The sequence below is a fragment of the Paroedura picta genome, chromosome 6 (assembly GCF_049243985.1).
Source record: "Paroedura picta isolate Pp20150507F chromosome 6, Ppicta_v3.0, whole genome shotgun sequence".
In the NCBI taxonomy this organism is placed as follows: Eukaryota; Metazoa; Chordata; class Lepidosauria; order Squamata; family Gekkonidae; genus Paroedura; species Paroedura picta.
Window position 1 is genome coordinate 94,794,347 of NC_135374.1, and position 25,675 is coordinate 94,820,021.

Sequence of the window (25,675 nt, forward strand, 5' to 3'; positions counted from 1 at the left end):
TATGGCTGCATGTGGAGGAATCAAACCTAGCACTCCAGATTAGAATCTGCTGCTCTTTAACCACTACACCACACTGGCTCTCAGGGTACCAATACATAAGCTATCAGTCTGTGCAGATCAGATTATAAAATGTACATTAGTGATCCGGGTTCAGTGTACTATATACAGAAGTCATATGTGGCGGCAATGTCCATGTATTGTCCCTATCAGACAACATATATCAGGATGATCAAAGGTTGTGTATGCTCCAGATACCATGGTTGGCTGGCTCCTGGTATGCGTAACTGTAACAACTGATAAACTGCATAGAAAAGAGCACATCACCCATATGAACCAGTTTAATTCCATCACACTTCACACCACAGTTGTGCGCGCCAACAACTCAAGCACTGTGAGTTTTATTTTCAAACACCTCCCCCAACACTTCTTTTTTTGTTTGTCTGCTCCGAGCTGTTTGTGATGGTCTCACAAGATGGCAGCCCTGGCGAACTCGAAGTCGCATGCCCCCTGCCCCTCCACTTGACCCTGAAGCAGAAAAACACATTTAATGATTTGTATTTATAGTTAGATTTTTACCGCGCCACTCCCAGACAAGCTGGCTCACAACATAGTAAAAGCATAAAAACCCCATGAAATATAATTTAAAACAGATAAAACAGCAAAAACAACAAAGATAGCAATCACACAATCCCTCATGAGTCCCAAATTCCTCGATTCATCTGTTCCCGGCTATGTCGGTCAAGTGTAACTCTGAAGTAAATCTGGGCGCGATGATAGGCCCCCTTCTTGGGGGGGGGATCCAGATTATACAAGGGTAGGGAACACAATAAGGGCTGAACACATTAAGGATGCTTCTAAATTGATCCTGCTGGCCTGTTCACATTTTGCCCTGCCTTGAAGCAGTATTTTAGAACAAACTGTGAGGGTAGCAGAGGACTCTTGTGCATGCAGACTTTAAGGGACTGTACAAGACTTGGAGCTTGAGACCCAAGGCTGGGATTCTGAGCCGTTACTTGTGATTTGCTGGCCCTGGGCTCTCAGCTAATAATAGAAGAGACTTACTGACCAACTAAGAGCCAGTCTTAAGTAAGGGGACCAGATTTCAACATTGGTAAAGCAGGACACCATTGACCAGGGCAGTTCTTGATTTAAAATTTGGTCTACATGGAGCAACAAAAAGTTTCATAGAACGCATAGAACGCAAAAATAGTATTGTAATATATATTTTTAAATTTCAAAATAAGTACAATTTGCCAGGTGCCCCCAGATGTCCCTTCAAAAGTGGGACAATCTGGTCACCTTAGTCTTAAGATCCAATCACAGGCTTCCACTAAGGACCAATCGGTGTCTTTCTGGGAGTTCCGAATTGTACGTAAGTTCCACAGTTAGCTTTTCTGTTGTTCAGTATTTCTGGTTCCAGTAAAGTTGTCGGTTGTTGGAGTTGAGTGTCCGTGTCTTACTGAACCCATAGCTTTTAATAAGGACATTTTGCTCTTCTTGCTTTGTGGCACATTTGCCAGGGAGACGTCAGCGCTGTCCCTTCAGCAATAAAACCCGAGCTTGGCTGGGCAGGACCCCAGCCAGGACAGCTTGTGTGACTGCACACAACCTGCTTATACCAACATACTGCTCGTTCCAAGTTAAACATTTCTCCCCTTTCTCCCCATGTTGTCATCCTGCTTTACAGCGGCAGGGTGTTTTATTTTCTGTCCTTTTTTTCCTAGTGTAAATATTTTTAAGACAAAGCAGCAAGGGCTCTGCATGCCAAAAAATGTCCTTACACAAGCATTTCCATGGCTCCGTTGCAGCTGGTAGAAACCTGGTGTTTGTACAGATACCAAAAATAATTTGAAGCCTCCTGACCACGCCGACTTGCCTTAGAAGAACTGAGGGGTATAAAACTAGGGCTTGGATCCCATAGTGCTGTTCGGTCTACACAGCACCAGCTCCTCTGACAGAAGGTGGGGTGGGCGTTTCTCTCTTTTTCCAGCCCTGCTGTGGGCTCCCGGTTTGTTCCCCACGCAGTTTCTCCAGGCCCACCAACTTGAAACAGCACAATTTTCAGGGGGCAAAGAGTGAAGGAGGAAGGTGTGGAAATCCCCGTCCTTTAAAGTTCTCGTCGCTCTCTCAAAAAGGACATTGCAGAGATGGGAAAAGTACAGAGGAGGGCAACCAAAATAATTAGAGCACCTTTCCTATGAGGAAAAGCTGAAGAGCCTGGGATTCTTCTGTTTAGAAAAAAGATCACTAAGGGAGGGGGACATGATATGCATGGGGTGGAAGGAGTGGACAAAGAGGAATTTCTCTCACTTTCCCAAAATACTAGAACTTGAGAGCATCCAATGACACTGATGGGTGTAGATCCAAGATGGACAGAAGGGAGTAGTTCTTTATATGGCGAGGCTGATTCTATATGGGTGGAAAAGGCCAGGCTGGCACCCTTATGGCTATGGGGCTAATCTCGCAGAAGTATCAGCATTCCCCTTTTCATAGAATCAAAGAGTTGGAAGGGGCCATACAGGCCATCTAGTCCAACCCCATGCTCAATGCAGGATCAGCCCTAAGTGGGAGCCTATGGGGCCTGTCCATCTGCAGCCTGTGTAGACGAGGAAGAGCTGAGCTTTCCAGGCCCATCTCCTCCCCTTCCTACGGAGGCCTGGAAAAGACAGAAAATGTCTCACTCAGCTCTGTGGTGCTTTGTGCCTCCTTGCCACTGCCCCCATGAGGCAGAACCTTTCTGCTCCAGCTGCTTCCATCAGGACACAAAAATCCAGGGCGGACCAGGTTCGTTGCACTAAATGGTCCCCAGTTGAAACACAGAAAGTGGCAAAGCATGCAGCTCCACTGTAACACACTTACGGTGGCCCAGAGTGGCACTTCTGGTGCGGAATTGGCCTCAGTGATTAAAATGAGGAAATCGCTTCCATAAAATGAAGTGATGGCCACAGGCATATGCTAATTTGAAAGGGGATTGGACAGATTTATGGAGGATGGGTCATCAGTGGCTAAAAGTCATGCTGACTACAGGAAACCTCCATGTTCAGAGGTAGTAAATCTCTGAATACCAGTGCTAGGAGGTAACATCAGGGGGAAGCCTCAGACTCTATGATACGGCCCAAGAGGTACCCTTCGCTGTGCAAGGAGGAATGCAGCTGCAAGCCTCCATCTTTATTTCTGGCTCACTGTAAAGAAGCATGGATAAGCCAGGAGAACCTACCCAGAAAGCTTTGTGTACCAGAAATAGGCCAAGTTCTGGCTCTGTGAGTCTCACCTAAGAGTCTTTCTGGCTGCACAAGATTGAAACAATGAATCTGCACAAAGAAAGGGCTGAGCTGCATGCTCTTTCCCTCACAAAGGGAGATCATGGCACTTGGCCAGTGGCCAGTCTTCTCAACGGCTTCCCACACCTGACAGTATTGTTTTCCTTAATATCTCTTCCTGATGAAATCAACCCTCTGGAAGCTTCTTACCATCCTAACCCAGCTGGTTGCCAAACGGATGTGGTCTGCCGTTTCTAGCCTCTTTGTAGGAACCTTGGTTTTCCTTGGTGGTCTCCCATCCAACTACAAATCAAGATTGGCCCTGCTTAACGTCTGCGATCTGATAAGATCAAACTAGCCTGGGCCGTCCATAACGAAGTGGTGAATTGCTACAGAAGGGAATAACAGCAAGCATAGGATAGAGGTAAGGTTGCCAACTGACCAGGAAACAATAGCCGTGCTATTTTGATAAAGATTTCCTGTGCTACCACCTGCAACTGACGTTGCCTGATCATTGCTACGGTTCAAATTAAATTAAAAGATAACCGGAAGCACCAGTTTAAGAGTTTGCAATCCTAAAGAGATGTGGAAGGTAGGAATCTTTATTTTTGTAATGATTTCTGGACTTGGGTATAGATGACCTTCAAGGGAAACCTGTGCCACCTGTGGGGTCCAGGGAAGAGCTCCTAGCTACACCACTTGGGGTTTCCTCATTCTGTTTTCAAGGGATTGAACACCACTTGTATCTCAGCTAATGATGCTAAGGGTAGATTTTGAAAATGCTTCAGGGGATCTCTGCTTGAAGGGTTGGTGTCCCCTGCAGGCTTCTGTATTACAATGCTTTGCAATAGCCACATCAGCATGTTTAAGATATCCACACTTTTAAAGAGATACCCATTGGGACATTTCTTTATAATTATTCCAACTCCATGATGATGAAGCACTTCCTGGTCATGCTTAAGTTTGTTAAATATTAATCACAGGTTGGGGAGATGGAAACTCTTTTTATTCCACAAGGAGGGTGGGGAGGTAAACTACTCAAAGCTAAAGTGAAGTTATTATCTGGACAATTTTAATTGCTGTTTTGTCTTTGCATTTTTTTCCTGCTAGTAAGAACTGGTTTGTCAGGATTATCAGCCAGGTAGATCTCTGGCAATTAAAGTAGTTTCAGAAGGCCTTCATGAACTGCGGTAAAGAGTGAAAACTTACCCTTCTACAGTAGCTGTTTTATTGTAAAGGAACTTCAGGCACAGACTAGAAAGGGAAATTGTTGAGCTTCAAGTTATTACATTACTCACAACAGTGGAACCCCCAGGACTTAACAGGAATATTGGTTTCTTATCTCACTTCATTAGCTAACCTCAATTCAGTTTTTATGTCTATATTCTCACAATCCCGCAGGAGGGACATACGTCCTCTTTATTTTATTTCTGATTTGGAATACAAGATTGTAATGTATAGTAGAATGTAATATAATTTGGAATGGTAGATTAGAATGTATGTCTCTGGTCTGGGGACAGGGGAGAGAACTCTACACAGCCAATAACCTCACTTCAAAGAAGAAGATGCTACAAGGTTGCATCCATGCTTAACTGAAGATGAGTGGAAAGTAATGACAGAATCTCCATGAATAATTCTCAGCATTCCTCAACCTTTCCATTGATCTCCAATTATATCTGCCCATCTATCCCATTTTTACATATTCATTTTCTGCACTATGTTCTCCCTTGGAATTAAGCCCAAACAAATGTTAACCATATAAACTAAGCTTATTCCTGTTTGGTCCTTGAACCTGTTAAACATCTTCATTCTGTATGGACTAAATGTAACTTCAGTTTCATTGTATCTGAGGAAATATTGTGTGCACCTGAAAGCTTATACTTTGAATAAAACTCTGTTAAAGGTGCCACGGGACTCCAACATTGCTCTGCTGCTTCAGACCCACCTGAATCTCCATTTGTCAACAGTAGCTTTGCAGTGGTTTTGTTGCATGAAAGCAGCATGTATTGTTCAGACGTCTGAACGTTTCTCTTCAGGTGGAACCATAGATAGGTCCTTAGTGGCTGACAGGCAGCAGCTGGCCATGATAACCTCTTCTCTGGAGAAGAGCCTGTGATGGGTTTGGGCTGAGGTAGATCATGCCCTGTATTGTACACCTTTTGATCTGTCAAGGAAGCTGGAAGGGAATTTGTGAAATAAAGGTTGACATCTGGAAGAATGGGTGGTTTAGCAGAATGACACAATAGCCAGAGGGAAGAATGTGAGAGGTGAAAAGGAAACAAAAAGAGAGATTGAGCTGTATGTAAGAAGGAGAAGCAGAAGGGAGGGAGGTACTGATTTAAAAGAGCCAGCCAAATATTTCAGCTACAAGCCTACAGTGTGAACTATATTTATTTCTTTAGATGAATTGTTTGGTTCCCCAGTGGTGACCCAAAACAGCTATAAGATCTTTCTCCCCTCCTCAGTGCTATCTGCTATCATCAAACCACAGCTCTTTAAGGAAAGATTCAGAAGGGCAGCCGTCTTGGTCTAAAGCAGCAGAACAAAGTTTGAGTCCAGTGGCACCTTTAAGACCAATAAAGTTTTATTCAAGGTATAACCTTTCATGTGCATGCACATTTCCTCAGATATAATGAAATAGGCATTACCAGAACATACATATAGGCAGCGTGTGAGCCTATAACATACAATATAATTACAATGTTTAACAGATGGTAAACATCACGGGAGAGCTTAGAAGGGAGGGTTTAATGTTGTGATGGCCTGATATGATCATTTTGGCCATTACCCAGATTAAGGCTGTGACTGGAGTGAATTAATAAATTTTAACAGGATGCAGGCCTTGTAGGACCAGGGCTTATTTTGGTCATGGGTTCGGTCTCCAGCACTGAGGTAATTTTGCCTTGATGTCGGTTGACTGGGATGATTTAAGGCTTCCTGCGAGAAGGACAATTGTGGTTTCCAAAGGCCACCCTGCAATGCTGTGAGTGATTAATAGCTCTGCCACAAGGGAGAGAGAAGTTGGGCCAATAAAGGGTATTGCCTTACCTACTCTGTCTCTCTCACAGGGAGGTGGAGATTGTTTTGCTAGTAATACCAGAAAGAAGGACTTGAAGGAAAGCTCCGGAGATGGGAGAGATGATAATGTGAGCTACTTTTGCAATCTCCAGTTATTCATCCTGTCTGATATCTATCGGAGGGGATGAAGCAATGACCCACATAAGTATTGCTGGGGTTTTCGCCTCTGTGCCTTACGTGGCTGTATAGCAACACTTGTTTACAGGGCATTTCCCACGCCCTGGTATATGCCTGCAAACTTAAAAAAAAAAACACAGCCTTGTTTTTATGGTTCCAGCAGTAGCTTGATAGGGAGAAATACAGCAGGATTCAGCTTTTCCTGTCATGAAGATAAGTTGCGGGGGGAAAAGCTTCCTCTGCTTAATTTCTGTCGTTGTTGTTGTTCAGCACAGCCAGTTTCTAAAGGGTCAGCAGTTGTACCTCATTACTATGCAGCATGTGGGTATTTAACAATCCTTACAGATTTGCTGTCTGCCCTTGAGTTCTTCCTGGCCATATCTATAGCCAGCATGATGATGATGATGATGATGAAGAAGAAGGAGAGTTGGTCTATATACCCTGCTTTTCACTGCCTGAAGGAGTCTCAAAGCGGCTTCCCTTCCTCTCCCCACAACAGAGATCCTATGAGGTAGGTGAGGCTGAGAAAGCTTCTGACAGGACTGCTTAGTCAGAACAGCATTATCAGGGTTGTGATGAGCCCAAGGTCACCCAGCTGGCTGCATATGGAAGAGTGGAGAATCAAACCCAGATCGCCAGTTTAGAAGCTGCCGCTCTTAACCACTACACCACGCTGGCTCTCTCAACTCCCTGAAAGATTCCTCAGTCTTTGAGAAATCCCAGAAGTGGCATGAATGAGCAGCATATAGTTGGGAAGCATAGCTATATACATGCACACCAGGGCCCCTCTCCTTCCCATCCCCCTCTAGGCCCATCATCGGCCATTTGGGGAGGAGGAAGGGATCAACATTACCATATATGATCATATTATCCAATTAGTAAAAAAATAAAAAAATATATTAAAATTAATTAATTGCCACCCACAAAATACCCAGGGTTTCATGAAACTCAAGTTGAAAAAGTCTGGACTGGAGTGTTAACTAGGATCTGGGAAACTCAGGTTCAAATCCCCACTTATGCCATGGAAACTTGCTGGATGACCTTGGGCCAGCCACACACTGTTAGCCTAGCCTGCCTCACAGGGTTGTCGTGAGGATAAAATGGAGGAGAACAATATTAGCCAATTTGGACCCCCATGGGGGAGACAGGTGAGATATAAACAAATTAAATAAACAAATAGCTGCCTATTTCCCCAAGCCAATCTGTGCGTGGTTTGCTTCTTAATACATACTGACATTTCTCTAATACACTTTAGGATTTTACTCAGAAGAATCATGCACTGTCAGTCTTCTGTATGTTTTCCTTTTCTCCTCATAGGCATTCATTTGTGCTTCTGAAGAACCTTTCTCAGAGGTCCCATCGGGTGGAGGCGAAGAACATCAGTCCAAGCTCCCTTGCTTTTATTTTCTCCGTGTTTTAATCGCCCGTCACGAATTCTCGGACACTTTCCCCTCGCCCCTCTGTTAGCAGAGTTGACAACTGTCAGTAGTTCACCTCAATGTTAACAGCTTCCTTAAAGGCGAAGACATGGCAGATTGTTGACAGAGGATGGCTGGAAACCCTGGCATGTCGATCTGAATGTGTTGCGTGTCCATTACAAACACAGCGACCTTTTTAAAAAGAGCCCTGCCATCAAGGACTTTTTAATAATCTTTTTTCGAGGATCTTGGAGTAGCTTAGGTATTAGGGTACTCTGTACCATTCAGGGGGTCCTCTCTTAGTTTCACAGCTTGAGCCATATTGTTTGCCTTCAGTCCACATTCTTGAGCGCAAATGCACAGGCCCAACAGTGATTGCCAACTCCAGATGGAAAAATTCCTGAAGGTTTGGGAGCAGATCCCAGGGAAGCAAGAGTTTGGAGAGGGAGCCCAACTGGGTCACAAGGCCATAAAACCAACCCTCTTGGGATGCAACAAAGGAGCTCTCCTCTTTTGAAGATCCTTCTATGCATTTTCATGTTCATGTGACTATTTTTACGTTACAACAATAATCTAGATGTTTTCAGCCACCGTATAATTTAGTGGATATTTTCAACCATTGTCTTTTAATAACAGATTGTATTTTAATTGAGTGGTGAGGGTTTTTTTGTTTTGTTTATCCTTATACATTTATGTAAATTTCCCCCTATTTTGTATAGGTTGCTAATTGTTTGTTAATAGATTTACTTTGCTACTGAACTGATGAAGGTGTAAACCGAGATGTTCTTTTGTTCAAGTGAATTCTGCAATCAATTAAATACGTTCAGTGAAGAAACTGAGACAAGCTTATGAATTATTTGATGTTTATTGGTTTAGCATTAATGGCCACATAGTATTTCTCTTTGTTTCACTCCTACACTGTGTGTTCTTTTCTTTGTTATAATTTCACTTAGGAAAGCTGGTCTCTGTCATTTGCGAATCAATTATAATTCCAGGAGAACTCTAAGCTCACAGCCCTAGGTAGAGGGTAAGAAGTGATATAGCAGGAGTGCAAGAGAGTGGTAGTGGCTACAATACTAGACTAAGATCTGTAAGACCCAAGTTTGAATATCAACTCCTACATCAAGCAAACTGGGTGACCTTGGACCAGTCATTCTTTCTTAGCTTAACATACCTTGAGGATGATAAAGGACAGTTGACTGCTTTGGATCATCACTGGTGAGAAGATCAAGGTATAAATAACTAACAAATCAAAATATTAATGGGCACCCCATGCTTACCCAAAGAAAGGAAGAACTGGCTGGAAAGATGAATATGTTCTCTGTCACTATTGAGTGTATTTCCCATTTGAAGCAGATTGAAGACAGCTTATGATTCTTAAAAATAAGGGGGAGAAGAACTGCAAACGAGAACAGAAGGCAGGTACAAGCTGTGGGCACAACTGAAGGCCACTTTTGAGGACAGTGGCATTAGTCCACTAATTAGCACAGAACGCATTTCCAAGCAGGAGGGGGGGAAATCAAAAGGACATCAGTCATTGACCACTGAGTACAAATCAAAACAGGATGCTAGAAGATTGTTATCGCTTGGGCTGAACTAAGGTCAGATTAGATGATCCCTCAATGACCACTTTCGACATCATAGTTCTAAAACAGAAGCCTTTGGCTTCTAGCTTTCATCTCCCTGCTTCCAAGATAATGTCTGATTTCCCCAGGCACCCCCAGTGGAAGCTTCCAACTGAGAAATTCTCAGACAAATAAGCAAGCAAAAAGTATTTGGGTTATCTCTGCGATGCCCTTAACATGGGACAGTTTCATCGAATGATAAGGAATTTGATCTGCTGTTAGTTGCAGGAGACCGAGTGGAGAGTTAAAAGCCTGTTGCTGAACAAGAAAATGCACTTTTTACAGTTACTATGCCAGGGTTCAAATTGTGTAGTTAATTTCTTAGGAAGATTATTGCTGTTTCCCTCCTTGAATTTTAACAAGTAAAACTTTTCTAGGCAGTAAGTAAGTCATTTATTTGTTTTAAAAATACCTTTAATCCACCCCCCGAGAATGGAACTCAAAGCAACTTACAAAGTACAAAAACACCCAAATCACTACAGGCTGAAGTAAAACAAGGCCACAGTATCTACCACCACCACCACCACCATCAATTTATTTATTTATTCTGCTGCTCCCAGTACCAGCTGGCCTGCAGCGGCTCACAACAAATGTATTTAATTTATAATTAAATTTATTGAATTTATATCCCGCCTTGCCCTACAGCTCAGGGCAGCTCACAATGTTTAAAATGCACACATACAAGTGGTATATATAGTATACAATTTGAAATAACTTTACAGTTACAGTAATAATTTAAAATAAATGGTGCCTCTTCCATTTGAGATATCTCCTACTTCAATCTAAGGGAAAGGGAATGGTGATGTAGAGGTAAATCAGTGGGTTTGGGCAGGGATGCCGGCCGATGTTAGCAAGGCCATTAACGTGGTGGTGGGCAGGCAGAAGAGGAGGGTGCTCCTCAGCGGAGTGTCAGGGCAGGGGGAGCGGGTGCAGCTTGTGTGCCCTACAGTGGAGGGGAGGAGTCTTGAGCACATGGCGCCTTAAAAGGCGCCACCTGTGGTCGAACCGGCCTCTTCTCCCACAGCAGCCGAGCAAGAAGCAGCCTGCAATTAACAGCAGCCGAGCAATAAGCTTCCCACACACCCACCCTGGTTATTATACTAGTTAAAAAATGTCAATGTGTTTTGAAGTTTTTGAAATAGAGTTGAATTTATTATTACTATAATGGTTATTTGTGAGTTATAAACTTGGTCACAGCCTCGGGAGGTCAAATGGATGGAGCCTGACCAGGGGAGGGGAGTACAGATGAGGGAACAAAAGGACTCCCCAGATCAGGAGCCTCATTAAGAGACAGCAGATCTGAGTGGGACCAACCCAGCTGGAAAGGCCCAAAATAGCACTAGTAGAGCCCGATGAACTGGGGTGGACCAAAGGAGGTCTATGCCTCCCAAAGTACCCCGTGATTCACTCTACTGGGTGGCAGCAATAAAAGCCAGTTTGGTGTAGTGAGCCAGTGTAGAGAGCCAGTTTGGTGTAGTGGTTAGGAGTGCGGACTTGTAATCTGGCATGCCAGGTTCGATTCTGCGCTCCCCCACATGCAGCCAGCTGGGGGACCTTGGGCTCGCCACGGCACTGATAAAACTGTTCTGACCGGGTAGTGATATCAGGGCTCTCTCAGCCTCACCCACCCCACAGGGTGTCTGTTGTGGGGGGAGGAATGGGAAGGCGACTGTAAGCCGCTTTGAGCCTCCTTCGGGTAGGGAAAAGCGGCATATAAGAACCAACTCTTCTTCTTCTTCTTCTAAAAAAGGCAAACCACATTCTCCGCGTTACTAGGAACTGGACTGCAAATAAAAATGGCTTGTATTTTAATGCTCTTGTATAGATGCAGCCCCATTAGCAATAACAAGTACTAGGAGGCAACATCAGAGAAAGACATGGGCCTCTATGCTGTTCATTGACCCTCCAAGTAGCTGGTTGGCCATTGTGTGAAACAGGATTCTGGACTAGATGCACCAGTGATCTGATCTGGCGGAGCTTTAATTACATTCTTAAATAAGACACTCATTTTAAGTATCTGTCATTGCCTCCTCTGTGCTTTCAAACCTTTGTTTCAGTAGCTGGATCAAAATACAGTAAGTTTTTCTTTAACGTAATAAACTTGAGCACTTGGGTTAAAATCACGGTGAAACCTATCCAATATGTACCTTTTTCATATTCCATAAGGAACAATTGTTCACATTCTTCAGATTTATTTCTCCCCTTTAAAAATAGTCCAATATTCTCCTTTTTTAAAAAGCCCAGAATATCATTTTCATATATTTGGCTGTCCAGCTCACTCTGACTGAATTCCCCAAGTGCTCATGGGAACTTCTACACAGGCCAATTTTACAAGGCAAAGTGCTAATTGAGAGAGGCCATTGCTGACTAAGGTTATCAGCTGATTGGAGAAAATGGCTGGGTTTTGTTTTGGTTTTTTTTTACTGACAAAATTATCAGCTAAAGCTTCCAGCTCCTCAAAGGGTAAGAATATAAGTATTTCAGCTGGGTCATCATTCTGATGGAAAAAGGGAAAATCTCAGCTGGCTGAATTGCTAGAGCTTAACAGTCTGCCAAGGGCCAGTATAATGTTTAGACTCCAGTATATCCATGTCAGATTCAATTCAGATAATCACAGGTCACTTTAACCCCTATAATTTATCTCTTTCAAGCTGAGTTGGCACAGAGCCTTTCTCAAGAAGTTAAAACAGAGAAAGGGGGGGGGGGAGAAAGGTTCCTGGATTACTTCATAATTGTGACGCCTTGTTTAACTTCTAAAGGGAGAGTTTACAAAGGCTCCCTCAAAGAGAAAGCCTGAAGGTAGCCTAACCCCACACAGCGGAGGTGTCAGTCAGTCACAAGGGCAGGGCAGAGAGGTTACCAGAGATAATGGAATTTCAAGGGGGGGAGGTGGATACAGCACCGCATAGATACTGCATGACTCACCAGAGGGTGAGGAAAGAAGCCCAGGCATTTGGAGAAATCTGTATTGGGCTTCAGCCATGAAATAATGCACCATTATTTCACAATAATAATGGATCGTATCGTGATATAGGGGGGAAAACCAAAATAAATTGAGACCCAGATTCCAAAAATGAAATAATGCACCATTATTTCACAATAATAATGGATCGTATCGTGATATAGGGGGGAAAACCAAAATAAATTGAGACCCAGATTCCAAAAATTTGCCACAGACACAAACATTAAAAAAAAGAATATGGAAACTTAATAAAATCAGAGTCCAGTAGCAACTTTAAGACCAACAAAGATTTATTCAAGGCTTGCACTCGAAAGCTCACGCCTTGAATAAATCTTTGTTGGTCTTAAAGGTGCTACTGGACTCTGATTGTATTGTGCTACTTCAGACCAACACGGCTACCCATTTGAATAGGGAAACTTGTCAGTGTAAAAGGTCCCTGTATTCTGTGTGCTATAGGAGTGAGGCCTAAACTTATTGAAGGGACATGTCCATGTTTTTCTACCAAATACAAAACAAATCCCATTTTGTTCAGCTTTATTTCTTCCTATGCCAGCGAAGATGCCGGAGAGGGCGAGGAAATGTGCTGATGGCACATTTTCCACGATCACCTTCTAGTGTTTCCGTGTTACTTCGCCCACAGATTTAACACAGAATATTATAAATACAGTGCAAAAGGAAAGGGCCTAGACCAGGGGTAGTCAAACTGCGGCCCTCCAGATGTCCATGGACTACAATTCCCATGAGCCCCTGCCAGCAACCGCTGGGAATGGGAATTGTAGTCCATGGGACTACATGGGAATTGTAGTCCATGGACATCTGGAGGGCCGCAGTTTGACTACCCCTGGCCTAGACAATACAAAGAACACACTCAGTAGCTCAGTAGGTATGAAGGACTTGCATCAGGTGAATTGTCATAAAGAAATATGGTACAATGCTCCAAGTACTACTAAGCCCTGCTCACCTTTTCACCCTTCAGATTGCTCACCTGAGTTCTACACAACTTCCTCACCTTCGAAGGTGGTGGTGATGGTGATTCCCCCCAAAGATGACTAGCCTACCTAGCGGACATGGTTGGCCTGCCCCTCTCTCTCTTAACTGTGTGACAGCAGAGCAGGCTACATGGACCTGAGATGATTACTCTAGAGGAGAGAAGGGATAGAACGCCACCCTTCTTCAACACATAGGGCAGAAGATGTTACTGTTGACGGGAAGTAATGTCGGGGTGAGCAGGATCTCCTAAAACGTGCACCTTTCTATCCAGGCAGCTTGCTACCATGCTGGGGCTGTGTTCCAGATTTGAGAAAGGCACACGAAGGATGGGGAAAGCATGAGCAAAGGATAATGTCAGATGGGTACACCAAAAGAAAGAAAGAAAGAAAGAAAGAAAGAAAGAAAGAAAGAAAGAAAGAAAGAAAGAAAGAAAGAAAGAAAGAAAGAAAGAAAGAAAGAACGTTGAAGTTTTGGAAGTAAAGCTGTAGGGGAAAAAGTAAAGCTGTAGGGGAAAAAAACTGTACACAGCCCAAATCAGCAGAAGCATAAATACAATGAAGCACTTGTGTGCTTGCAAGCATAAATCCAGTTTGTGACATCTATTGTCATCCTGCCCTATAACTTTATGATATTCCATATTTTGCTTTCAAAACCATGAAGTCTGACAAAGCATATCCTGAAAGCACTGTTTGCACACAAAATTATTTGTACCCGTTCTACTGTGCCACTCAACTGAGGGCCAACTTGATATTGTATAAAACTGCTCTGTGAAGTGGTGAAAAGCATGAATGATGCGGTCCCTGGTTCATACATAAATAACACAACAATGGTTGTAACACCTTTTAGGGAAGAACCACATTACAAAGAACATGGAATTGCTATGGCCTGAACTGACACTGATTTCTGATGCCATTATAACATGCATTGCCCTGTTCTTGCCTGCCAGTATTGTGGGAAAGAGCCGCATATGCTCTTTACGTCTGTATCTCACTTTTCTTTCATCATGGACCTCCACATTGTCTATACTATAGGATCCTCAGGTGGTCTCCCATCCAAGCACTGAAAAAACCCAGTCTTGTTTAGTTTCAGCAAATTTGTCAGAGAATATGGCTTGCAACCATATCGTGGGACAAAACCATGTAGATGTTGAATTGGTGGTGTGCCAAAAAGAGTTTTACTACACTATGGCACAAAATCAAGAAAGCAAACAAACAGATGATATCATGGAAAGAATATCTGTGCCTATTGACATGGGTACCATCAACAAGAAATGGCTTTTTTAGTTCAGAGCAGGGTGTGGAAATGAGCACAGAGAACGAAATATTGCAGCAACACACAACCCTTGGCGTCACGTTTGATTGGGGAATTCCATTGGTCTCAGCATGGCCTGCCTGCTAGACAGGGCCAACAAGATATGGTCAAGATTTGGTAGTGTGCAGTGTAACCGTGGTAGTGCAAGTGGACTTCCATGCTACACCTATGCTACACAGTCTTTGTGACATGTCACTCTCAGATGTGGAAACGGTTCAATATCAGATGGAAAGTCATTACAGGTTTTTTTTAGTCCAAAGGCAACACGCTTAAATTATAAAACAGAGCAACTGGGATGGGTCACTTCCATTCTGTGATTGATAATCTCTTCCCTAGTCCCTAGTCCAAATTATTTTTCTTGCAAACACAGTTTTCTCTTTAGCTTAGTTCCAGTTTGCTGGAATATTCAAATCCTTTACTGTGGCACAAAAGGAACAATTGTACCTTTGCTTCCACATCCTGCCTGCCTAATACTTGATTGACAGAAAAGAGAATGTAGCACCTCCTTTGAGTTTCCAGGTAAGGATACTGAATTTCATTTAAAAAAAAAAAAAACCTTGCCACTGTCTTCATTTCCCCACATGTCCATGCAAAGTACACTCAAGGCTAATCCCTTTCGCCAGACACATCTGTCTTCTGGGGAAGTAGGTTTGCCAACTCCCCCATGGGAGAAATATTGCAAGAGGCTATTTACATACACAAATTTCTTTCGGCACATGGAGCATTACAATTGTTCTGAGTCTGATATTCAAAAAGAAGATCTTTGGTCGAACAAAGGAATAGAATAGGAACGAAGCTGCAAACTTGAGTCACTCTGACTTAAAACTGTCTTGAACATAGTAGAAAATGAGCCAGGGCAAAGCCTTTGATCTAGACTATGGAGGCCTTGATCCAAAGATCATCCATGAACTTAATGACTAGCTTTGGGAAAGCTGCTATATCTCAGCCTCAGTTCCTAGTCAATGAAACAGAACAGAAAGCAGCATTTGGGCATGATCTGAAGATTACGTAACTATCTGCTGTAATATCCAGGTCTATATAGAAGGTGAATGAAACCCACTACAGACAGAATGAAAAATCATGTTAAAAAGCAATTTCACACAGGAAAAATGTCACTAATAATAAGAGGAAAGAGAGTTCACGCATAATCCATTGTGCTTTTCTCTTTTTAAAAGGTAAACAAATGGAAAAAAGATCAGTGAATACAGGTTCCTTGGCCCAATATGTAGCCTCTTTTTGCTTCTACTTCATTCTTTGTTGGAAAATATTGGTTGTTTCTATTTTTTGTGTCTTCATGTTTGTTTCTTCTTATTCCATACTCTCATATTTGGAAATGCTATACATGCTGTCCTTTACCTAATGCAGACTTGACAACTGACACATCACTTGTTGGTTTGCAATATTTTCTGCCTATCCAGAACCTATGCATACAATCATCTCACTTTGGCCTCTCATACTGGTGCTCTATTCACTGACAGGGGTCATCTCTAGGGATGGGCATGACCCTGAAAACTCCAGTTTGGTTCAGGGGTTGGGGTGGCCCCAAACAGAACAAAAATGCCCTGAACTGAGCCAACTAACCAGTTCAAGCCCCCTTAAAAGGATTGAATTAAAAGCACAGAATTACAGCAAATCCAAGCGAGGGTGCAAGCCCTGTGCAAGAAAATGGGAAAATAAAATGTAGAAAGGTTGTGGGGGGGGGGGACTTTGAAACTGACAAAGGTGTTCCCAAAGCTGGAGAATTCTGCCCTCTCCTATTGCTTTGAAGTTTGGTAAACATTTTGTTTGAGTGGAGACATTCTGTGACCTCCTCATGAGGACTTTGGCCTGAGCCAGAACTTGTCTGGTTGCATGGCTAATGCCTGTTTCCAGAGGACATTGGGGCCAGCCTGGGGGCCCCCGTTACCCCATGGCAAGGGAACGTGGATTCTTCTGCATTCCCTTCCTTGGCATGGGCACCATTGGGGCCTATGTCATCTGCAGGCACAAATCCAGGGTGGTCCAGGTCCAGTGGTGGAAATGCCTCCCCACAAGGGTTCAGGAAGAGGCAGAACAACGTGCCGCTCCAAAACACACAGCAACGGCCTGGCGCAGCACGTCTGGTGCGGAAAAGGTCAGTCGGGAAATGTATCCTTTTATAAACTGACGCAAGTCTCCACAAACTGTCTGAAAGTTTGTGTGGTTGACATGCCGGAAACTTTGTACTAATCTTCTCTGTATTGTTCCAATTTTAGTATATATGCTGCTGAAGTGAGCACAGCTCAAGTTGCCTGTATTTTCCTGGGTTTCTTCTTGATCATCTTTTAGAACTGGAATAGCTATGTGGAAATGACCTAAGGTGCCTTTTTGGAGACACCAAGAAGGGGGAATACTTCAAATACTTCAATATTTGAATTGTCTCCCCTCTCCACATAATTCAAGGGAAAATACATTGTCTTCCTCATTTTGTCACTTGTGAGAGTTGTCTGAGGAAAAACAAGATCCAGTTGTACATCTGGAACTAACTGTGTGTTTCTCCAGTTCCTGTCCCTGTCTTATTTTATTTGGTTTCTTTTGTGTGTTTTCTACCAGTTTCTCTGCAGCACGTTGTCACTATTAGAGAGAAGTGAGATACTGACTTGCCTCAGGTCAGCTTGTGCGTATCACAGCACTGTATGCAAGGAACTTATACCTTTTCTCTCTATGAAGATGAGAAGGCTGATTCTACTGTCCTGCAATGCCCTACAGGTAGCAAGGCCTACAAAATCAGGTTTCTGACTGGTAGCTCCTTTCGTGCTGTCAGTTCTGGCTAAGACTGGAAAAACACTCTATTTTCTCTCTCTCTCTTGTGCAAAGCCCAAGAGGTTGCAGAGGAACCCTAGAGCTATAAATTTATCTCTTCAGCACCTATAAAAATCCTATTAAAACAGAGAGTAGGAAAGCAACAGATGCCCAGAGGAAAGCAAGGGTTATTGTAACAGTCTGTATTGAATTTTTAAAAAGACATTGCTTTAAACTCTCCTCCACAGATGTTAAACAATGAGACACCACTGAGTGTGATAGGATTTTTTTTTGTGAACTAGGATTTGGAATCAGCTATAGACAAGATTTGTCTTTACATTTTGGCAATGAGTAATTAATTTCACTTTGTCAGTATTAGCCAGGGAGCGCTCTTTCTGTGATACTTTTGAGGAATGAATACATTCTTTGATACTTTGGTAGTTAATTAAAGTGTCTTTTCAGTGGGGTTTGTTCATATCTTTTCCTGGTCTGTGCTTTCTTCTACTTTGTATTTATTTACGGTGTTATGGAAGGATGTAACAATGCCAGTTTTTAAAAAGGCATCCAGAAGGGAACCAGAAAATCACAGGCCAGTCAATCTAATGACTGCACCAGGCAAAATAGTAGAAACTGCAATCAAAGATGGAATTGTTAGGCACATAGAGGGACAAGGCCTGCTGAGAGAAAATCAGCATGGCTTCTGCAAAGGGAAGTTCTGCCTCCCCAACCTTTTGGAGTTATTTGAGAAAGTGAACAATCATGTAGACAATGGTGACCTGGGCTTTCAAAAAGCTTTTGGGAAGGTACCTCAGCAAAGACTCTTAAGTAGACTTTTCAGTCATGGGATAAAAGGACAAGTTATCCTATAGATTAAAATTGGTTAAATGACAGGAAGCAAAGATTAGGGTCCATTCCGCACAACTTTAATGTAGCAGAAGGCTTGCAAATTGGAAACGCTACTAATTTGCAGTTCCGCAAGACATCGTACACAATCTGCAACACTCCTGCAACAGTTCTGCGAAAAGCAATTCGCTGTAGTGCTTCTAGGGAAATCGGGAAAAGTGGATTCACCCTCCGAAAAGCACTACACTCTTGCAAACAACCCTAGGAATCAATACACAGTTCTTACAATGGAGGGAAGCAAGCAGTAGGATCCCACAAGGGCTGATATTGGGGCTGGTACTATTTAATGGATTCATCAAAAATCTGGAACTAGGAGTAACTAGTGTAGTGACCAAGTTTACAGATGACACTAAATTATTCTGGATGGTGAAAACCAAGCCTGACTGTGAAGAACTCCAAGAGGACCCCCACAAACTGGATGACAATGTAGGAAATGAAGCTGAATGTTGGTAAACGTAAGGTGATGTTGGGGGCAAGGTGCCCTGACTCAACCACAGATCCCCTCCCACTCCTGGATGGCATCCTGATGCTCCCTCAGCCACCCCTACAACATCTGGAAGGCCCACCAAGGGACAGGTGGGGGAACTTGGACATGAATCCTTTCTGTGCTCAGGGGGTGATCTTAGGGAGTGGCAGAAGGGTGAAAAGGAGAGGAGTGATGGAGGTCAGGGAGGAAGGAGAACCTGCGGGTAGTGAGGCAACTACCCCAGGTCCAGGGAGTAGGGGTGCCCATTGCTGACAGCCCCACCCATTTTGAGACCACACAGTCTCCTCCAGCTGTTCCTCCCCGCCACCTCAGTGGTGGAGAGCCCAGTCAGTCTGGGCAGTGCTCAGGACCCTGACACATGATGAACATTAGGACAAAATATTCCAGTTTCAAGTATAGGCTAATTGGATTTGAACTTGGTGAGATGAGAGGGGAAACGATCTTGGGGCAGCAGTAGATAGCTCAATGAAAGTGTCAACCCAATGTGCTGCAGCAGTGAAAAAGGCAAAATCTATGTGAGGGATTATTAAGAAAGGGATTGAAAATAAAATGGCCAATATTATAATGCCCCTGTATCAACGGATGGCATGGCCTCATTTAGAATGCTGTATACAGCTACCATATTACTGCTCCACACCCTCCCAGTTTGGCTGCATATTTATCAAAAACCTAGAAAGTAGGAAAAGATGCATATCAAGAATTAGATTCCTCAGTGCCAGAATGGGACTGATAATCTGCCTTGGCCTGAAGATTTTGGGGTATGATTTTACATCCCAGAACATTGTACAGTATTTGCTGGCGTAAAAGACTACTTTCCCCCCCTGAAAAACATGCCTCCAAGTGGGGGGGGGGGTCGTCCTATACACCGGGTGCACTTCAGTTGGGATAGACATAGCTGCCCATAGTGGCCCATAATGTAATGAACCAAACTCTATATTTTGAGTGGAAATGTTGGGGGGTCGTCTTATACGCCTAGTCGTCTTATACGCCGGCAAATACGGTATATTATTTAGTATATGGTTATAATTTTACCAGCATATGGAGTTTATGCTTCAGTCTCTAAGATGTCTTGGTCTCCCCATAATCTTCTTTTAGCATCCAGTGCAATTTCTTCACATGCAATTCCTCCACAGATTGCTGGTTCTGTGTGTATCTGTGTATATTCCTCTCACCTCCAGGTCAAATTCCTCTCACCTCCAGGCAAAATTAGGTACAGTTTGAACAGATTGTGTCAAGGTATTTGAAGTGAATGTGTATAAAATGCAGCCTTGTGTTGAATACCTGTCCAGGAAGTTTTTTTTTTTTTTAACATAGGCAAATGATTCCCTTGTGTGTTTCCTTTATTGTTGAAACTGCAGGATTTCCTGAGGAAAAGCAGTTGACTAAGATTTTAACCTTTCATCCCCTTCACTTGTTTTCTTTGGCTACTTTCACGGCAAGATTGTTATTATTCTTTTTCTTTCTTTTTAATTAGAGCCAATTATGTTTCTGACTGCCTGTATGTGACAGGCCATCAAATCTTAATTGCTACACCAAACTTATGATAAAAATGTAACTCAGACCTACCCATCAGGCCATCTACTAAATTTATTTTGCAAAAAAACAAAACAAAACTAGAGGGTAAAAATATAATTTGAGGCCAAAATATGAAGAAGGAGAAAGCAGAATCTAAATACAGGAGGCAGGAATTAAACTTTAGAATTAAATCTCCATTCTGCAAATGTGGGTTTTGAAATATAAAGGTAAAGGTATGCCTTGTGCAAGCACTGAGTCATGTCTGACCCTTGGGGTGACGCCCTCTAGCGTTTTCATGGCAGACTCAATACAGAGTGGTTTGCCAGTGCCTTCCCCAGTCATTACCGTTTACCCCCCAGCAAGCTGGGTACTCATTTTACCGACCTCGGAAGGATGGAAGGCTGAGTCAACCTTGAGCCGGCTGCTGGGATTGAACTCCCAGCCTCATGGGCAAAGCTTTCAGACTGCATGTCTGCTGCCTTACCACTGTGCACCACAAGAGGCACGCAGCACTTTTCTAATCATTGTTCTGGGGCTCACAAGGCCTGCTGGTGTCCCCTTTAAACAGCATGGCTGCAGCAAGCCTGTGGTAAGGTATGTGAGAACTGGCTGCCATGAGATAGAACAGCCTTTCTCTGACATTTGGCCAAAGAAAAATTAACTATAAAACCTTTATAGTTAACTTTTCCCAGAAGACTGTATCCCAGAAGACTCTTCTAGGTTACTACTTCTAGTGTATTTTATAGGTGACTTTATTGATTTTTCTTGTCAACTAATTTCAGTGTCCAAAGTGGGAAGAACAGCAGCTACGTAAACTTCCTGCACAGAACTGGTGGCAGCCTGGCACAGCCACCGTGCATAATAGGCCTATATGTATTTCATACAGCCGCTTGCAGGAGTGGTGGGCCATAAATCGAAAAATCAATCAATCAAGACAATGGCAACAGATTTCAAAGTAACACAGAACAGTGTACTTCCTTGCTGCCCTCTTCCACTACTAATATGTTCTTCAGAACAGTCAAATTGTACTTGAGAGAATTGTTCAAGAGAAACAAACAGGAAATGTAAACCAAAATATGTTTAGACATTTAGATACTTTCCAGCTTTTCAGCTAATACAATAATTAATACTAGAATGCAATTAAAGCCAGTCAAAGAACATATACGAAACAACTTGGTACATTTAAGTATTAAAACATTGAGACCACTGAGCAGCAATTGGTTAGGTGGTACCATACTGGAAATATATCTCTGGAATTATTTAAAAAAAAATTATCTCTGTAATTTAGCATTAGAATTAATTTGTGTGTGTGTATATGTTAATTGTACTGGTCAGGATTCCAAAAAGCCTGGAGGGTCTCAGATATTAGCCCCATCCCCTCCCATGCTGAAAATCAAATTACTTACGAAGGTATGGGTTACTTCAAGGGCAGTTTTTAATGTGGGGATGACATTTATCAATAGTCTCCAATTCTTAATGTTTTAAAATTATTATGTAGCTGCTCCAAGGAGGTAGCTATGCCGGAAGGAGCGGTCACATAAATCCAAGTATAGATAAAAATAAAATAAATTATAGCAAGATCTTACTGTATTCAATGGTAGTTTGGAAACATTTCCACACCTGCTTCATTGTTTGCATGGGATAGCATCACCACTTAAGAGTGCATTTGTAATCAGTTTGGGTACTTGCCTACTAATAAATCCCAGTAATCTATTTTTGTAATGTGACATCACTTTTCCTCCACAGGTTCTTTTTTGGGAGCCTGATCCAGCACTTACAGGCTGTCTATCTTGACTGGCAGGTGGGCTCACCCAGACCATCCCAGAGTCTTTGAAGAGGTAGGGGCAGAACTAGAATGATTGCCAGTGTAATCGCATTCAGGATTTTGCAGTCTGTTAGTGAACCATGCATTATATCTTGGCAGCCACTACCCTGCATAAAGGTTGTGTGAGGCATGTACTTACACAGCAGTGGCCTATTCCCTACCCTGCCGGCTGTATAATTTGTACAGTTGAATAATTTAACTCATTGGATCCTAAGTGTAAGGAATTCATGGTGTTCGTTTCTTTCAGCGTTCTGATAATAAATCATGAAACAAGAACAGGCTTTAAAAGTTTATTTTCTCTCAAGTTTTACTATAGGCCATATGCTATTAGAAATTCAAAAGAAGGACATCTGCAAGGACTCAAGGGGGGGGGATTTCATTTCTCCCCTTCAGTTCCTGCTCCTCACACTAGCTCTGCTGCCCCCCATTTCAGATTTAAAACTATTGGACAAGCCTGAATTGAGAAGTTGTGGAACAAATTTCTGGGCCAGTAAAGGCATGGGACCAAGAAAACACACTCATTAATGGAGGGGGGGGGGATGTGTATGTGTTAAATGCTGTCAAATTCCTCCTGACATGGCAACCTTAGGAATAAATGATCTCCAAATGATCCTATTGTTAACAGCCTTGCTCGGGTCTTGCAAACTGAGGATTGTAGCTTTCTTGATTGAGTCAGTCCATCTCATGCTGGGTCTTCTTCTTCTCCTGCTGCCTTTCACTTTTCCTAGCATTATTGACTTTGTCAGTGAGTCCTGTCTTCTTACAATGACCTAAGGAGATGGGCCATATGTATAAATCTTTGAAGAGGGTTGGTGCAAAATTAATATTAACTTGGGGAAGGATTAATATTTGAGGAAGGATCAGTGACATCTCTATTTCAGAAGCAATATATCACATCTCTTTATTTCACATGTTGTAAATGTATTCTACTACAGCCTCAACAGTTCTCATTAAGAAGAAGAAGAAGAGTTGGTTTTTATTCCTCGCTTTTCATTGCCCGAAGTAGTCTCAAAGTGGCTTCCAATCGTCTTCCTTTCCCCACAGCAGACATCCTGTGAGGTAGGTGATGCTCAAAGAAGCCCTGACATTACTGCTTTGTGAAAACAGCACTATCAGGGCTGTGAAGAACCCTTCAGCCGGCTGCCTGTGGAAGAGCAGGGAATCAAACCCAGCTCCCAAGATTAGAAGCCACAGCTCTTCACCACTATACCATGCTGGCATTACTGCATGTATGTCCTTCCTATCTTATTTGATGTTTGACTACTTTGGCAGGTTGATCCTCATGCGTTGTTCATGTTCAGAACTAACTTTTCCACTCTTTTCTAAGAAAGAAGGATAGAAGAAAGAGACTTGATCCCGTAGTAATACGCTCAAGGAGAAGGCTATCCCTCTGGTCAGCACACTTCACTAGCCACTTGAGTCTGAAATCACACAAATGTCAATCATAAACATGTTTACAATTGTTTTACTAACTCACCGTCGTTCTCTCTCTCTCCTAGTTTTTGAGCATTACGGATTGGGATCTCTGTTAAACCCATACCATCTCATCATTTTCGTACAACGGGTCAAATATTTAATAAGCCTGCTTTAAAAGATTACTTTCCATTTTGTATCCCGTAGAAAGTATGACATCAGATTTCATGGTTTTATCCTATTTCTACGACGTGTTCTCCGGTTGCCTTAGAAACATAGTTGCTATGGATTACACAGTGGGAGTTGTAAGGGTCAGCAAAGATCAGAGCCCTGTCATTCTTCATTCAAAGGCAATTGTCCCTGAAAAATGTAACTTACTTCAATATTTAAGAGCCAGGCACTGATATTAAGCCAAAATGAAACTTCTGTTAAAAACCCATAATTAACCTTGTCTTCAACTCTAGGTCACACATTAATAGCAATTTCATAAAGTGGACATTCCTCTGTCTTTCATTCTGGAAGGGCCAGATAGGATTTAAATAACACGTCTCTTGGAAAAATACATGGGTAATCGTTGCAATTTATTTTATGTCATTATCTAAGCCCCCGAGACCTCACATTCCCAGCTCCTCTCCCTGCGGTAATTGCATGCATCTTGGGAATGTGTGAAATGGTGTTAATATTCCGCACACCAGGGTTTTTCAAAGGGCCTGCAGCCCACAATGGTGCTCTGTGCTGGAGGATTTTTGCAGACGTTTTCGCTCAAGGACCAACTGCTACAAAGACAACTTTTTTTTTTTAACAGGAACCCAACAGATGATGGGTTCCAGAATGCTAAATGCTTCTCTTGTTTTATTAAGCCGATAGGTGAAATGGGCCTACCTACAAGTATGCTGCTTGTAAAACGCAAATAAAACCCTGTTGCGGGTGCCATGATAATCTTCTCCGTATCTCTCCAATTTTAGTATAGGTGCTGCTGAAGCAAGCACCAAAACACAAATAAAACCAAAGCACAAACGGTATAGAATTATTCATCATGAACAAATCTCATTAATTTAATTAGATTAACAACGTTCCTGGTAAAAATTGATCTGGTGAAAGTAAACCAACTCTTCCTTTTGTTGAGGCAATGTTTCATTGTCAAGTCAAAAAACTACCAATGTAGGTCAACTTGCAAACAACTAACACAATTCTTTTGTAAAGTTACCTTCCTCTTTATTCCTTGCTAGGAAGCCTAAATCATGAAGGATTGTCTCCCTTTAAAATCATCAGAACACAAAATAAGTGGCAATAGAATTACTGAATCTGAAAAAGAGAACAAATATTTATTTAAAGATCCATAAAAAGTGGGTGTGCAGTTATCAAACCAGAGCTTATACCAATATTTTATGGTGTGTAGTACCGCACTGTGCTCTGTGGACATTTGAGCTGTTCTTTGACTATTACTCTTTTTCTCTGTCAGCGCTGAAGGATGGACATTGGTTCACTCATTGCCTCCAACCAGGGGCAGTGTGGGAAGTACCAACCTGACTTGATCATCGTTGCCATGGAGGGTCTAAGCCAAAGGCCCCTTGAATCATTGGCAGTTCTGCTGGGCTTGTCTCTAGTTGCTCTTGCCCCCTCCGCCCCCAGGGCAGCAGCATATGAGGAACTTTCCTTGTAAGTTTAAATCCCTTGTCTACTCCAGCAAATGAGCCTTTCTGACCCCTTTCTGAACCAGAGGACAGGACCATTTGTGGTTATACGTGGTCCTTCCTATCCAGGATGGGTACCCCCATCTTGTTCAAGATGTGTTTATCTATATTACCTGTGTGGAGTCTCTATCTCTAATCAACCACACTTTCTCTGGAATATTTTTTTATGGCTGGTTGGGAGCTGCTAGTCCAATGGTTAGGAAACAAGAAGAGCAGAGTGCTGGGAATTGGAAGACTGTGAGTTCAGTTTACTATATTGGAGTTGATATGTGACTATGAACCACGCCATATTACCAGTGAATGGCCATTATGTCCTG

General features: G+C 42.6%; 1 long non-coding RNA gene and 1 other non-coding gene across 2 annotated transcripts; one reads left to right on the forward strand and one right to left on the reverse strand.

The window, feature by feature from the left end:
• The first annotated feature begins 6,156 nt into the window (after nt 1-6,156).
• Nucleotides 6,157-8,646, forward strand: LOC143840735 (uncharacterized). The gene is made up of 3 exons (XR_013232358.1): nt 6,157-6,243; nt 6,329-6,406; nt 7,773-8,646. It is a non-coding gene; the product is annotated as an uncharacterized LOC143840735 (long non-coding RNA).
• Nucleotides 8,647-24,548: 15,902 nt separating this feature from the next.
• LOC143840857 (U6 spliceosomal RNA) lies at nt 24,549-24,653 on the reverse strand. The gene has a single exon (XR_013232448.1). It is a non-coding gene; the product is annotated as a U6 spliceosomal RNA (small nuclear RNA).
• Between the last annotated feature and the right edge of the window lie 1,022 nt (nt 24,654-25,675).